This window comes from Chinchilla lanigera, unplaced genomic scaffold (assembly GCF_000276665.1).
Source record: "Chinchilla lanigera isolate Chin_1 unplaced genomic scaffold, ChiLan1.0 scaffold00125, whole genome shotgun sequence".
NCBI classification, from domain to species: domain Eukaryota; kingdom Metazoa; phylum Chordata; class Mammalia; order Rodentia; family Chinchillidae; genus Chinchilla; species Chinchilla lanigera.
Window position 1 is genome coordinate 1,680,374 of NW_004955526.1, and position 17,892 is coordinate 1,698,265.

The following is a 17,892-nucleotide window of genomic DNA, read 5'->3' on the forward strand; positions in this document are numbered from 1 at the left end:
TCAAAGAAGAGCCTCAATAAAATGTTGAGGTTAAGTATATTTAAATATATTTAACCTGGTTGACTGACCAATTCTGAACAGTGGAGAGTAATATTTCTTCAAGGTATTTCCATATATGGACATGAAAATTTTTATGTTTAATAAATAACATGGTAAGATGGATTAATAATTAGGCATGAAATAAACTATAATCTCAACTCTCATATCTGTGATGATATTTATAAGGAGTATTACTGAAATTTTTCTGACAAGGAGCAATGTTTGTAAGAATATTTTAAACATGTTAATCTTCATTTATGGTCTGTTCTCTCTCTCTCTCTCTCTCTTTTTTTTTTTGTGGTACCAGGGATCGAACTCACAACCTTGCACTTGCCAGGCAGGTCCTTATTCCACTGAGCTATATCCCCAGACCTTATGGTGTGTTCTAAAAATAAAACTCAGCAATCTTTCAAGGTGTAAAATGTATCTAAATGTACTTTTCAACTACCACATTTTCATTCAGATTACAATTAAAATCTGTATTATGGTACAAAAAAACAAATAGCCTTTTTTCTTCCAAATTTTCTGCTTGGTTTATTCACCACATACAATCATGATTGGATTTTACCAGTTCTTTGAACAATCGATGGTCTTGCCTGTCTCAAATCATTTACTCTAGTGCTTCTTTCGGAATCTCTCTCCTCAGCTAGGTAATTTGATTCTCTGATTCTCAAAACTTTCCAAGTCTCCTTGTCTAATAATGCTTTCTCAAAAACCTAAATCCTTTCCTTTTTTATTATACTTTCTTGACTACTGTAATTTTCTTTGATAGTTGTTGGCACACATTGTCAACGTATACGGTATTTACACGTGAAATACTCTTTACTAAATTTCTCAGGCTGGGGATATAGCTCAGAGGCACAGCACATGCCTGGCAAGTACAAGGTCCTGAGTTTGATTCCCTCTACCGAAGTAAATAAATCCATTTCTCTAATCTGCCATAGTTTTAAATTTTATTCACTGTTGCATTCTCAGGATCTGAAATCTTTCATACAGTTAACTCTCAAAAATTTATGGGATGAATAAAAATAGTAAGGGACAACATTCTAATCTACATCTGATGTCTTGCTCAGTGCCCTAATGCTCAAAATCCTATCAAACCACCGTCTTTCCTTTCCCACGTATCACTTTTGTTCTATATTTTAGAAATACAAACTTATATCTTCTGAGACAATAATAATAATATTTTATAGTTTCCATCTCTGTGCTTTATAGAAAATTACTCTGGACATTTATAAAAATACTCATTTGAAGCACATATCTCCAGATTTTTAATATATTTACAGAGTTCTACAGTCACAATCTACGTTTATAACATTTTCGTCACTTCCAAAGGAAACCTCCAGTAACAGGCAAATCATTAGTCACTTTCTGCCTTGGTTTAGTCCAGACATGTTGCATAACTGGAATAATTAAATGTGTGATCTTTAGGGACTAGCTCTTTTAAAAAATGTGTTCCTCTAATCATTCATATTTATACATTTTTATAATGATATCATTGTGATTGGGAATTTAAAAAGAGGGTCCATTCCACAGATAGTTTGAGAAATACTGTTTTACTAAATGTATAACACATGGTTCAGGTAGTTAGGAAACAAATGGGTCATTTAGGTAGTTATTTGATTTTCAAACAAATTGAAACTCAAGCTTACAGGTTTGGGATTTTCTGCACCACCACTGCTCTCTTTCTTAGTGCCTACAGTAGAGGGGTCAGTCACCATAACTAAGGAGCACATACAAAAATAGTGCTGGGTTTGACTTTTGCATTTTTAAAAATATTTCATTTACACAAGATAAAGTTTATGTTTTTCAAATATATACAAGTTGTGAACAAAAGATACAGTGAATATTCTAATAAAATATTATTACAGTAAAAGACAGATTGCTGTTACATTCATGCTTGTCAAAATACTCATTGTTCCTTCAGACACATATCCCATTATTCTTGCCACCTTCTGAAGCTGTTGACAGTTTATGTTTATAGTAACCTCTGTCAAATAAAAACACTATGCTGTATTCTGACCCACCTTATTCACAGAATTGGGCATTACATGACTTCTAGCTCTTCCTCAAAGTCAAAATGATCTTTAAAGGTAAACAATTTGAATCAATGCAGGACGTTAAGTCAGCCACTACAGGACAAATAAAGACACTCATGAAAGAAGACTTCCAGAATTGCTTCAGGAAGAGGCAAAAATGATGGGATAGATGTGATTGAAATGACAGGGAGTGCTCTGAGGGAGATTAGTGAAACTTTGTCATTATTGTAATGAATTTTTAAAATTTAAACATCTACTCTCCTTTGTGATCACATGTGTACGTATTTGTACCTGTATGTACATTTATTGTGTAATTTACCAAACTTTATTTTCCAGCGTATTTCAAGGTTAATTCTTCGTCTCCTAAACCTGGATTCAGAATCTGTGGTAAAAGTTATGCTCAAGTAGAACATGCACAACGATGACTATCCTCTCCAGAAAATGTAAGAAAGTGTTATTAGCAGAGTAGAGGCTTATCTCCTATTATCGTTTCTCAAAATGCCAATATTGACACAGAGAAAAAGCGATCCAAGAAGTTCTCCATTGTAAATAAAATGAGTATGTTTTGAAGTGTTGACTAATTTAACAGAAATAAAACATGCAGGAAAATGTTAAACTAAGGTTTTCCTACCAACTCCTCATTTAATTTAGGCTTTTTGGAGATGAAATGGTCTATGCTAAACTTTCTCTTTCTCATGACAGCCCAGTTTCTGAAAAGAAATAGCTTCAGAATATATGCATTTTCCATGTTGCAAACAATGTCACTCAGTTTTGGTGAATAGTAGTTACACACACCCAACCACAGACACACACACACATACACCACACAAATTCACTGGCAGAGAAGAAAAAAGTGTCATAACTCAATCCACTGGTTTTGAATCCAGAACAAAATTCCCTCTGAATTTGGGTGTTTTATATAGATAGGGATCAAAATAAATCTTAGTGATCTCCTTAGAACCAACTCCTTAGTCTTGGTTCTCCCCTGGTGTTTGTTTCAGAGCATAACCAGAGAGATGATTGAAATGTCAGCTCTCCATCATAATAGTAAGGTTATGCATTGCCCCAGCACCACTCTGTGGGATAGAAGAATCATGATCTCCCTGCCTTCCTAGGTATCTTTAAGTGCTGAGCTCTTTGTTCTTCTATTTTTCCTTTCCTAAATTTGTAATTGAAACAATGGGACCTACTTTTCAATGGTTTACACCCTTAGGATAGCTTATTTTAAACAGGATGCAACACTTACTGGTTGAACTGCTTTATTTTCCTTGATGAGGCACAGTTTTAGAATTACAGGTCTTATAACAAACAAGGTTGCGTCAGTAACTTCAGCCAACTACAAACGTTACTGCTTTCAGGTTTTTTCTATTACAGCATCAACTAGATAAATGAACTTCACATTTGTTTTTTCTTTATTGTTCTCCTGCATGCAAACAATATAATAACTACAATAGTATTCCCAAAATATGGAATTTATATGGTCTTCTATATATCTGTTGAAATAAAATATTGTGAGAAAAATTCATCCAAAAACTTACCTCAGTTATAACTAGGAAAGCTCTTGAGAATACACTGCAAAATCAAACTTCCCTAAAGAAATATATTTTCATTTGAAGGCTAAGATTTTTACTGATCATTGTGAAACAGAAATGAGAATGTAAAAAAAAAAAAAAAATGAGAATGTAAATTTGGGTTTTAAATATTACAAGTTTCTAATGATTTCTTCCTTATTAAAGTACACTTTGGATCATATATTCTATATTATAAGCCAGGCCTATTAAACAAATATTAAATCTTTTGAAAAACTCAAAACATAAACAAAACCAGCAAGAATTCCTGTCAGTGTAAAATCTCTTGCTTTTTCTCTATAAAATTCTGATTGTATCCATAGTTTGGATATGAAATATTGTCTTCTCTGGGATCATAAAAAACCCAATAAGTGCTAATATCTTAGCACTTATATTTCATAAATACCAATCAATATCCTTCAAAAGAAGTAAAAGGAAAAGTTTCAAATCAATAAATATGTTTCAATGCAAAAGAAGACAAAGGACCACTACATTTTTCCTATGAGAAATGTTGGTCTTTGTATGAGTCTCAAAATCTTGGGTATGTTGTGTATCATGAGCTATTTTTATTGGTGAATTGCACTGATCATACTATTTTTATCCCAGGCAAGACTTTATATAAATAGTTAATTAATCACAAATCATAAAGTTTACTTTTACATTGTTTTTGAGACACTTCAATTATTACCCAAGAATGGCTTGAATAACTAAAACTATTATTTAATTTGGTGTGTATATATTTCAATTCTTTTTCATGAATTGCCCTCCTTAGCAATACATGTTTCTTAACTTAACAAAAATATTACAGAAGTAATCACAGAAAAATCCATATTCCATCAAATATTTCAGTCCATTATCTTCATCTGTCATAGTTATTGCTTTATTCACTTCAAATTGCCTATCAAAGTATTCTACAAGAGAAATAAAACTTTGCTTTGGGTTCAGCTGCAATGAGACAGATAATAGCTCAAAGGAAATTGTAAATTATATCCATATGCCTTCCAAGGATCAAAGCATTTAGTGTATGACCTGTCTTTATCTAGGGTCTGTCCACATCATTAACACACCATCATGTACAATAGTAGAACTCACAGAAAAGAGTAATTGCTTCTTCTCCTTGCCCAGTGTTTACCTGGCCTTCTTAGATCTCTGCTTTCTCTGTTAGGAGCTGGGTTTCAGTGTCTCAGTTTCTTCCACAAATATCAACCACTAGTAAAGACAATTGCTACATTGGACAAAATTGAGAGCCACAGATGAGATCACCAGAATATTCTCTACTATGAATATTTTATTTTTTATGTTGGAAAAATGTATATTTATAGAAGCCTGCTGGATTCAAATTAGGTTATCCCAATTTTATTGACAACACCTAATGCATCATAATGAGGAACTGCTTGAACACCTACCTTTTTCTCTCTATCAGGCCTGATCAGGGGCTGTATTATTTAGGGTTGTCTAGAGGAATAGATTCATTATAAAAATATATGTATGATTATATAGGGAATTTGTGGAGTAGGCCTACAAAATCAGAATCAGAAGAGTCCCAGTCTCCATCACCCAGTAGCTCTTACATTCTGTGTCCCTACAAAACCACCGTCAGAAGGTTGACACCAAGGTGCCCTGCCAGTTTGAGCAGTAGCAAGGTCCATTTGGGACATAAATACGGTGGTCTTCCTGAGTGAGTGGATGGCTGAAGATGGTAAAATGAGTTCTGGAGAACTATTTCCCCCAGTGGCCCTTCTCCAAGAGGGGGCTCAGAGGTTGTCTTCTCAGATGAAAAGATTAACTTTGCACCCTTGAGCCTGTCATGGGTGGGACCCTGCCAACATCTGAGATTCCTTCAAAGTATCCTCTACTGCAAAGTACTTGGCGTCTTTTTAATGGTCGTAATCTCTTCAGCAATGACACCTTCTTCAGCTCCAGCTTCATGTACTTCTTATCAGGTGTACTGTATGCAAATATTTCAGAATCAGGTAATGCAAAGTCACATACAGTAGAATCTAAATATATACTTTCTTAAATTGGCAAAATAAGGTTTTCTATATTTTTTTCTTTTGTTGGAGGAGTCTCTCTCAGTAATGTCATATCTTCAAAAATATTTGTCTTTACTAAGACCACATTGGAAATACAGTAGGTGTTCAGTAGAACTTCTGTCCAGATTTTACTAGGTTATAGAATATCCTTCCAGTACTGCTTTAGAAAGGACAGCATTTGCAAGATAACTTCTGGTTTATATCAATTTGCATATTTATTTGAGCCACCCTATTTTACTACAACAAACATTTCTGCACAATTCAAAAATACCAATAAGGGGTAACAGTGTTGTTTGGCCAGGTGCAGGAATCTCACTGCTGCTCTATAATTCCACTAGAATTATTCAAAGGAAATGATTTCAACAGGGGCAGCAGCATCTTGATAGGTAAAATTAGGGCCTCAATGATGATTAAATATGTGTTTGTTCCATAAAGGCTGAAAATAGCACAAAGTGCCATACTGATGAAAAGGGCTAACCTCTTCTGTATCTGTGTTCAGTTTTTTTTTTGTTTTTTTTTTTTTTGGTTTTTCTCCGGTACCGGGAACCGAACTCACGACCTTGCACTTGCCAGGCAGGCACTTTTGCTGCTGAGCTAAATCCCCAACCCCTGTATCTATGTTCAGTATCTCTGCTGCAGTCATGTCAGCTGCCTACTTATAATATGGAATGTCTTCAAGCAAAACATTACTAGAATAATTTTGCTGACTGCACATTTTATAAAAAGTCATTTTGATTTTTAAATTGGAAAATTTAGATCTGGTTAGTTAGGTTATTTGTTATTACCAAAAAATTATTTGGATTGTTCATGTTATTGTGGGCTATTAAAGATGGTAGAAAATACTTCTGGGATGAAAGAAACAAAATTGATTGTGATGTATCACTGTCTTATGGTGAAGTAAAATTTCAATATAGGCCAGCAAAATCAAGTCATAGTCAATCTGTGTAATCAAGTCCTTGTATATCTGTGTATCTACATATTTATCAATATTTATCAATGTGTAGATACACAGATATACAAGGCGAGATACATAATATGACCAATGAAAATATCAAACCATATATATACCGCCATATATATGCCATATATATATACTGCTATATATATATACATATTATATATACTACTATATATTATATATATATATACTGATAGCTTCTGAATTTTTTAAAAGCAAATATTAAAAACAAAATACTTAGGCATATTTCTATTTCTCAAACAAAAAAGGGACAAGTACTGTCTTATTATTTGCAATTGTTCTATTAGTATTCTTTTAGATGATACAGTTTTAAGAATATATTTCATAGGCTTTAAAAATCTATTTACAATTTCCCCTTTTCTCATAGATGTAAGTCATTTTATTTAGAAATAGAGAAGAAATGAGTTGCATTAAGTTCCTAGAACTTATTCTTAAAATAAAATAGAATTTATTCCTAAAATAAGTTCTAGGGCTGAGTATAAGATTCTGATGCTATATTGGACTTCCTTGTCTTCTTCTTTAGTACAGAATGGAGAAAATGGTTTCTAGTTTACAACTACAAATAGCACAGAACAAAGGTAGGGTTAATTTTTCGTGAGGCAAGAAAATATTTGAATATTCAACAATTTTCGATCAAAATAATATCCTTTCTTCAAAAAGAAAGAGATACAAGTAATAGGTACACTAAAATGATATCTTTCTGATATTCACTGCAAGTTTCATGTACCTTGCAAGAACTCAAAATCTACAACATATTTCCTGCTAATTGTAACATAAGCCCGGAATCCATCTTCAGAACTTTACATTGCCTGACGTTTAATACTACCATTCTATGCAATTCTGAATCACTAGCTAATTCTTTCACTTGGTAAGTGTGGCGGCATAGCTCAAGCTCTGACACACTAGTTTCCCTATCAAAACAACCACCGTAAGCACGATCCATCATGGTCTCAGTCATGTATTCAGGTGGATGTCTGAGGTGCTTTATTACGTGACGTTATTGCCACCCTCATAGTATCCAGCGCTGAAATTAGAAGATACAAAAATAAAGAGTATAGGACTGTAAGGTAGCTGACTGTTAGAATTCTTGTTTAGCATGTGAGACACTCTGTGTTCGACTCCTAGCACCACCAGCAAAAATTCACATGAAAATCTTATATTCCCCTTAAAGCAATTACTGGTGCCTATATTGAGAGAGAACCTAGAAAGAAAGAAATACATTTTGCTCAGTTGAAATATGAAAATATCTTGTTCTCCTCCATCTCTATTATTTTATTCTTGCAAAATTAGAACTTTAAAAACAAAAAATTAAAAATCCTTCAGTACTTCATTAAACCATCACATCAAAAGGAATTAGCTGCTAAAATATAGTAATGTATCCCATACTCTCATGCTATTCTTCACTGTGAGTTTTCTAATGCTCCACTATTGATATGTTTTAATTCAGAAAAGAATACTTCACTTGTATTCCCATACAGTAGCTGTGATGCATTTCTTTAGAGAATTCTTCCTGAACTCTCTTCTTTTGTTTCAATGGAAATATTTCATACACATGAGTAAATGGAAATAGAGTTAACTTGTGACCTACCAAGGTCAATTTTAAACAGCGTTACTCATTACATTGCACACATTAAATATAATGGTTTCATAAATGTGCAATGACATAAAAATGGGCCACATAAGAAAATTAGGATTAATTTGTTCTTTCTCCTTGGTGTAAATTTAAACAATTTCCAGACAACACTGGTTGTAAGTTTATAAACATCTCTTTATAACAAATCAACTAAGAACCTGAATGCTTCCCACTTACTGAAACCAGAAGCACTAGGAATCTTCTATTTTTTCATGTTTTTGTGACAAGTAAGGAATATAGGTAATGGGGGCAGAGAGGAGGAACCTGAGTTATTTTATGGTTGTCATCTACTGTTTCCATTCAAGAAAGCATAATTTTCTCCTGAAAGGAAGCAAATTTCATGCCTCAGGCTGAGCATAAATCAACCAGAAATGCTCCAGCATATACCACAATTTTATGAACGATCATGCTGCGGAAAATAGAGCTAAGTTGTAATCTACGATGCAGTTACCTTCCTTCGAAGGGATAATTGAGTAATAGGCAAGCGGTTCCGAAGAGCTTTGGGGGTTGTAGTCTTTTGGCGCCTGAGTGGAGGACAGGCTCCAGCAGGTAAATGATTTGGAGGCTTTGTAATGCCTTCTATTCTTCAAAAGGTGCCTAGCGAGTTTCCACTAAAGCTGTGTTGTCTCTCTCAAAGCGCTATATAAAATTGGTATTCTCACCCACATGTAATAGTTACATTACATGTAACATTACATTGTTACATTAACAGCTTTGAAATTTACCAGGCATTTTATGAAAGAATGTAAAGTCTCAAAAATAAGAATGTTTTAACTATAAATTTCTAGCTTGTAAGAATTGACTTCAATAAAATAAGCTATGGATCTAAAGTTTGATAGTTTCTAAATAGTACAGTTCAGAATGGTGTTAATTTAGTTAATAGGTGGCAAGGAGTCAGCTCCAGCCAAACTTCACCTTAGGGACAAACACTGGTATTAAATAGTGATCTTTAGTCTTTATCATGCATTGCTTTATAGCCAAGGAATCATCAGCTGTCCTTGACTTACAACTTTCACTCTTGGACCCATCCCTGCTGCTTGCCTTCCAGGTATTCCATGAAGTCATTGGATTTAGGCCTCATAGGCCAGCCAGAAGAAAAAGAATGTGGAGACTCTCAAGTCATGCAATATCATTATTTATTCCCACTCCTTTTCTCTTTTTATAACAGAGCAGTGGAGAGTACTTTGAAACTGTTGCCTAACTCAAATATGACATCAACTTTATCCGTCTCTTATTCATATTGTGACTTTAAATTACAAATATTCTCTGTTGACAACCTGAGGATGGAATGTAGCATTTTTAAAATATATATTTGTGTCTTGTCCACAGTATACTTTTAATGAAGATTTGTCAAATATTTTGCACATTTATTCTACCACAATCTCTGTAAGATAGTAATTATAAAATTAATAATACATTAATTTTAAGGAACCAAAACATGAGAGATGATACTAACTTTTTTCTCTATTCATTAGAATGACCAACTGATTTTCTAGAAACTTGTTGAAGAATTTAGAAATAGAAATTAGAGTGAATTCACAAGGATGTGTATTTTTTACGTATTTTTGAAATGAGAGCTATTCCATATTTTATTTTCAGTGGGATGAACTTTTAACACAAAAACAAAAATGATCATTTTCCATTTTGAGCCACATAGATCAGTCTTCTTATGTAAAGGTGCTGAACATTAAATTAGTGTCTGTAAGAGAAAGTTTCATTTAAAAAAATCTCAACCAAAATGACAATTAGAGCACAGAAAATTTGCATGCTTATAAACCATGCTCTGATAATGTCTATATTGTCGACCTCCATTTGTATCCATCTATTTATTTAGCTAGTTAACATCTATCTATGTTTTTTGAGTTTATTTTGGGGTAAAGTCCTAGAAGTGAACATATAAAATTGAACTTTATTTCACATTTTTACAGATAGTGTCTCATTTTTAAGCATATCTACATTTGCTTTTGGAATATTATAAAATGTTTGTGGCAGTTGTTTTTTAAGCAAAATTTAATGTAGAAAATGAGAACTGGAAGGATCACTATGTAGTTAATGAATGTGCCAAATAACTTACTCAGTGTCATTCTTCAGAATAAACATTTTGACACTAATAAAACTTTTTGATATATACTCAAAGCCTCTCTCTCCTCCCTCCATCCCTCTTGCTCTCTCTCCATACATATATATATATATATATGTGTGTGTGTGTGTGTGCGCGTGTGGATATATGTACATATATGTATATATATATAATTTGACTCAAAATTCCATAAGTAATTTGACTACACCAATAAATTACAACTTAGTGACATTAGTGAAATTTATTGAATATATTGAAATTGACAATGACCACAATTTCTTTAAATAATTGTGAATGATGATAATTTTATGTAAATTTGATATATTGGCTGAGAATACTTAATAAAAAATTCTTCTTTTTTGAGAAAGTTCTCATTCAATATTACCAATAGTAAAAATACATTTATTTTATTATTCATTTGTTCAAGCATATAAACACCAGTATAATATGTAACAGGTGAAATTAATACCGCTGTATTTGTCTTTGTAGAGTGTAAATGATAGTGAAAAAAAATTTGCAAAAGTAACATTACAATATATTTTATATAACCACAGAGGTTTGGGAACTACAAAAGAACCAATGATTAATTTGGCATATTAAATAAAGTAGAAATTTTGATTTTCAATATCTCAAACATACACACACACACACACACACACAGAGCCCTGTTCACCAACTTCAATTTAGAAATCACCTGCAAAATTTTATGACTTTATTTTTAAGTTTTTCTAAGCTTACAATTCATTTTATTGCTTTAGTGTTCTTTCAAAATCTAATCTGTGCAGGAGGTGATTAAACCATGGGATGATATACCCATCAGTGGAATCAGTAACTGAATATTTTTAGGAGATAGAGTATGGTTGTGAGTCACTAAGGGTGTGACCTGCAAAAGTGTATTCTTATCTCTAGTTCCTCCCTTCACTCTGCTGCCTGGCTACCACGGGTTGAGTACAATTTTCTCTGCCATGCCCTACCCACCAGGCCATCCTGTTTTTGCCCTGGAGCCAGCAGACTACGGACTAAGACTGTGAACCAAAATAAAGCTTTCTTTTGCGGGTATTTTGTCCCAGCAATGGAAAAATGAGTAGTAAGGGCAACCTTTGCCATAAATGAAGTCTTCTTAGATCTGTGCCCTTTAGCACTCATTTACGTCTGCTATTTTATTGTGAGTAACAAACAAATCTGCTTTATGTTCAAATGCTTGAACGTATAAATTATATATTACTTATTTTTAAGTACTCAATGTTGAGTAGGTAAATATGCTACAAATTTAAAATAGCAATGTAATATAAATTATACTCCACAAATATCTTCTTGAAATTGAATTTGTAAAAACTTACTCAACATAGACTTGTTCTGTAGAAAACTACATAGGTTTTCTGTTTCCTACATGTTAGGGACTGAAGTAAAGCAGAGTATTCCCATTGCTCATCATCATCTAGTATAATGTCTAGTCAATTCTTCTTAATCTTACTATTCCAAGGCTTGCATATCACTGTCTTAGTTACTTTCTCATTGCTGGGACAAAATACCTGATACCCATAAGTTAAAGGATGAGATGTTTATTTTGGCTCCAAATTTGTGGAGGTTTCACTCCATAGTCAGCGGCTTGCAAGACAGAGTAGCATGACCGAGGGCATGGCAGGGGAGAAAGAACTCATGGCTTCACAGGTAAGAAGCAGAGCAAAGATCAAGGGAGAAGGAGGGAAATACACACTTCCACGCCATGCCCAGTGACCTCCCTTCCCACCAGCCTGTACCATATACTCATCCAACCATATACTCATCAGTGGACTAATCTACCAATGGTCACAAACCCATGATCCAGTCACCTCCCCAAAGCCTCACCTAGGAATGCACAAACATTTGGTGGGATATCTGGATATAAGCCATGACAAACATGAAATCATATGCATATATATATATATATATATATATATATATATATATTATAACCAATTATCACAGTTTCCCTTAAAATTAATATAATATGTATGTAAAGAAAAAACATTCTAATATTTAGATGTACTGATATAACTATATTACAAAATATGATAAAGCAAATAGGTTTTTGCATTTGTATGTAAGGATGCACAGGTACAATACATATTGATATTAATTGTTTAAGCAACTCAAATAGTACAGAGGCATGAGAAAAAGTGGAAGAAATTCTTGATAAAATACTAAATTGTTCAAAGTATAATCTTTGTTGATCTACACCCTCATACTTTCCCCTTCAAAATGTGTTGAAAATCCTATTTCTTTTTATGCAACCTAGAGTTTTGTTTTTTATAAAGTGCCAGTGAATCACATAGAAGTCATGTGAGATAAGGCACAATCTTCCCAAATATAAATTTCCTCCATGGAAAGCAAACTTGGCTCTCCGCCTTCAAAAAACATGAATAACTCCTCTCCATACTCTCCTGCACACATTTGGGAAGCATTCCCATATGTCAGTATTTTTTTTTTTATAAAAAGTGTCCTAAATAAAGATTTCTATTTTAATTTTAGTTATTGTAATAATGACTAACATTTTCTGGGTTTGCCTTTCCTGAATGTGGTCATTTATGGTGAAACTGAGAGAACAGTAAAAGGGAACCAATAATGACAACAGTAAAAACTATCCAAAATGACCTTAGACATGTATGCTTTCTCCAGGCAACAACACTGATAACAATAATTAACAGTACTGCAGAGTAACATTACATAGAAGTCAAAGTCTAATACAGAATGACCTTGATACAGCAGTCAAATAAAGTGATTTTATTTACCGGAGAGTGAATTCGTGCAGTCTCAAATTTCATATATTGAAATCTAGTCGTTGATGTATTAGTGTTTGATAGTGAAACTTTTAGGAAGTGATTAGGGTGTAGTCCTCATGCATGCTGGGTGAAGTCCTCTTGAATGGGGACAGTTTGTGAACTGTTCAGGAGCGATAGTTATCCTGGCATTAATTTTTGTGCATTTAATGGGTATACAGTAACATCTCAGTGTGTCTTAAGTTCCAATTCCCTAATTACTTATACAGCTATGGTTCTTACTTTTCATTGTTTCTTTTCATGAAGAAAGAAACCTTTCTTTTATCTTTCATATTTTCCTTACTTTTCAAAGAAATTATTTATACAAACTAGACATGAATTCTTTGACAATAATATATTTTGCTAACAACTTTTCCAATATGTAGCTTACCTTTGATTGTCCCTTACTGTCTTCCAGTTCTTCATTTTCAAAAAGACAAATTTGTATATAATAGTAATATCACTTTAAGTAATTTCTTTAAAGATTTTTCTGACATGATCTAAAGATTTTTATATTTTATTTTAAATTTTAAAAAGAATTTAATCAATCTAAGTTCAAATATCATTAGGAAACTGATCTTTTATCTAAAGATGAAAACAGTATTATTTCCTTTCATCAGAGTTCTGACATACCTCATGAATTACTTCCTAAATCTCTGCATACACATGGATCTGCTTTGAACTTTATATTGCTTCATTGGTTAATATATCTATTCCTAACTCTACATCTATATAATATTATGTCAGTTATAATAGCTCCTCATAGCTAGATGGACATGTTTCTTATTTTTATGATTTTAAGATAAAAAGAAATTTTTAGTTCTGAAAGAAGGCGTGCATGCACATACACACGAAACAGATTATGAAGCTCAAAGAATATATCTAATTTTTTAATACTCAAATAATACCACTTAGCCTGAACTTTAGTAACTTTTATGAAACCATAATCTCACCGAATTGTCAAAATATGTTGCAAAAAATGGCAAGATAGCAGTCAGTATGGCAAATTCTTGAATGGAAAATTAGAAAAGCTGTTTTAAGGAAACTTAATAATCTTTAGGAAATTTGTTCAGTAATCTAATAGAGAAACAGTTTGGAAGAAATTAAAAAACTAAACAGAAATCCTTGATGTGAAAAACACAGTAGGTGAAATCATAAGTGTAATATATATCATCAGTACCAGGATAGATCACAGAGAGAAGAATTATCGAGCTGGACAATAGGGTATTTAACAATATATAACGAAGAAAGAAAAGAAAAAGTGTGAAGAGTAATGAAAAAACTTTATGCTAACTTTGGGGCCAAATTAAGAGAGTAAGTAGTCAGGTTATTGGGGTTCAAGCAGGACTTGAAATTTTCCAAGGGGTAGAAATTTTATTCAAAAAAAGTAATAAAAGAAAACTTTCCAAACCTAGAGTGATATCCAGATACACACAGGTCAAAGGCTACCACTCAGATTTTTTTAAACTTAACTTTGTTCATCTCAAGACATAATCAAGACCTCAAAAAGGAAAGCTAAAACATATTCTCAAGACTTTATCAACATAAGGGTGTTCCAGTTCACTTTACGGCGGACTTCTCAACAGAAACCTTATAGGCCATGGGAGAGTGAGATGAAACACTCGAGTAATGCAGGAAAAAAACTTATCAACCAGGGAAACTGTACCCATACACCAATAGCAGCATTTGAAAGTTGATTCTGTAATAACAATACTTTCTCAAATTTTTGAAAAATTCTGAAGATAGATGAAATTGACTAAAAACATGGAGAGATAAAAACACAAACTTTCAGACACTGAGGGAGAAAACAAATGATAAGATACAGAGCTTATCTAATGTGAAAAATAACAAGTCTTATATTTTTTCCCTGATAAGATTGCTATATTCTAATCACTGGCACATGTGATCTATTTCCTTTGATCAACACATTTTTCAATTTAAGTTTACTTCACATAAAGAACCTACAGAAATAAATGTTGGGTTAATTTCAATAAACATTCAGTCCTTAGAAACAGTCTCTCTTCATTCAGTGACAACCTCATGAACAAAGTTAGAACCATATCATAAGAATCTTGAAATTTGTTAAATTATGACAGATATAAATCTGTTTTTAGTATAAATGAATAGTCTTTTTCAAAAGTAAAATACTATGCAGAATATTTAATTTGGAGCTCCTGAAGTTATGTTTTGGAATTCACAACCATCTAATTCCTTTCCTTCTTTTGGGACACAGCTAGTCATTGAAGTTTGTAAGAAGAGGGTCTGAAACTAATTTCCCACACAAGGAACATTTCTTTTTATTTCAAATGTATATAAAGTATCACTGTTGCTGGTGTTCCCTGTCACCAATGTCTTCCAGAGATGAGAGACTTTGCCTTGGAAGAATACCTTAGAAAATGCCCTCCTAGAGGGTCCAAGTGTTTAAGGGCAAACTGTGAAAAGCAGCATATGAGTCTTCATTAAGAATTCTCAAGGTATTCCAGCCCTGATAGTCTTGTGCACATAACTACTACCTCTAAATTAAATAACTCTTTTCATTCTAAACTTTGCCAGCCTGATTACTAAAATGTTTCTTGGTCTTTCTTCAGCTCCTCAGATCAGGTTGATAATCTTTTGTAAGTCCAAAGAAAATTGTCCTCCTCGTAGGAAATGTTGAACAAATTCAGTATAAAAGGGATAAGAAGGAAGATACTCATCAGTTTGGAAGTGTTAAAAGAAAATGCTTTAAGAAGACTCAGCAGGCAATTACCTGGAGATGATAGAACTTGGAAATGGAAAAGTAGAAAACAGGTGAAGTCAAGTTAAAAGCCAATTCAAATGATGCTTACTGCGGGAATATTTGACCTCAAAGGAGGGGGAAGATAAAGTTAGGGAGTATTAGTAATATAAACTGTATAACTACCATAGTATTGTAAATCACAAAAATATACTCAAATGCTGACACTGTACATGGAATGTGACTCCCTTTATCATCCACTGATGTGTATGAAAACCCACATAAAAGAGTTCATCTTAACTACTATGATTCAGAGCTAAATAGGATTGCTTCACTTATCTGTGTTAAAATTGCCAGTCATCTGTTTTGTTCCTAAGAAGTACCAACAATAAAAATATATAAACAGTTAAGTGTCAGTCCCTGCATTTAACAAATCTTGATCAATTTCAGTCCATTAACCCCCTTTTGTTTTCTTCCCTTTTTCTACTTGGTCCTTTCTCCATCTCCAGAAGTCTACCTCCTTGTTTGCTGCCCTTTCTCTTTATGCTAGTTATTTATTAATTTATGCATTTTGGCAGTTTCTCACAGAAGAGAAAACATGTAATATTTAACTTTCTGAAGCTGCCTAATTTCACTTAATATCATAGTTGCTAATTCCATCCATTTTCTAGAATTAAAATCTATTGCTAATAAAATTTTTAAATGAAATGAAATATAGTTCAATGATTGTGAAATCACTGCTTAGGTAGATAACAGATTGTGGAACTGTGATACTGTTTTTCTTGTCTATACATTTGCCTTTGCTTCTATTACTTTGATTATTTGTAAGCCAGGAGTTTTATTATATGTTCTTTTAGGATACTTTTTTAGTAAAGTAACATAGATTAATAGGTAATAATATCAAACAGTGCTATAAAAATAAATAGCAATTTCTTGAATCATTTCTGACTCTATTAATTTCACTACAGTGTTCTTAAAAATTTGAGATTTAATTTGTGTGTTTTCCACTCACCTATTAACAACATAAAATTCAATAGATTTTAATCAACATAGTGCAATCAAGATATAATCAATTTTAGAAATTTTTATGATATAAACGGTATACCATTCTGATTTGGTTTGGATTTTTATTGTTACTATAATCTTGAGAATTTTTTCCAGTATTTGCATTTATATATCTTCAACAGGAAATCACATTTAGATCTTTGTCCATTTTTTAATTTTCTTGCTTGCTTTACTTAACCCTGAGTTGTTAGAATCTGTATATTCCATTACTGAAACTTAGTCATATATACGATTTGAAAATATTATCTCTTTTTTGTTGAATCTGTCTTCACTTTTTAAAATATTACCCACCAAAGCACAAATGTTTCAAATTTTGATAAAGTCCAACTTCTCTGCTTTTCTTTTGGTATTTGAACTCTGAAGTCATGTATAAGAAAATATTTCTAAGTAGTAGGTCATGAAGACTTACCCAAACAATTTCTTCAAATAATTGTGTATTTTTACCTCTTAAATTTACCTCTTTGATAAACTTCAAGTTAAATATATTAAATATATGTGATTTTTTAAATGCAAATACCTCACTTTCTTGTTTGCATATGCTACTCAGTTGTCCCAACAATAATTGTTAAAGATACAATTTTTCCCATTGAATTGATCTGGTGCACCTGTTAAAAATCAGTTGTCTGTAGATGCAGGTTTTTATTCCTAGATATGTAATATTATTTGATTGATGTACCTAGGTTTATCTAGTAACACTCTACCTTCATTTTCATTAATGTTTTGAAGGAAGTTGAGAAATTAGGAAGTGTGAGTCTTCCTACTTTGGTCATTTTTAATTTCTTTTTAGTTATACTGTGTTCCTTACAAATGTATGGGAACTTTAAAATTAGCCTTGAGGTTCCTAAAACAAAGTCATCTTTTAATGGAGATTGTGCTGGATCTGTAGATCAGTTTTGCGAAGTTTTTTCATTTTACCAATATTGTCTTCCACTCCATAAAAAA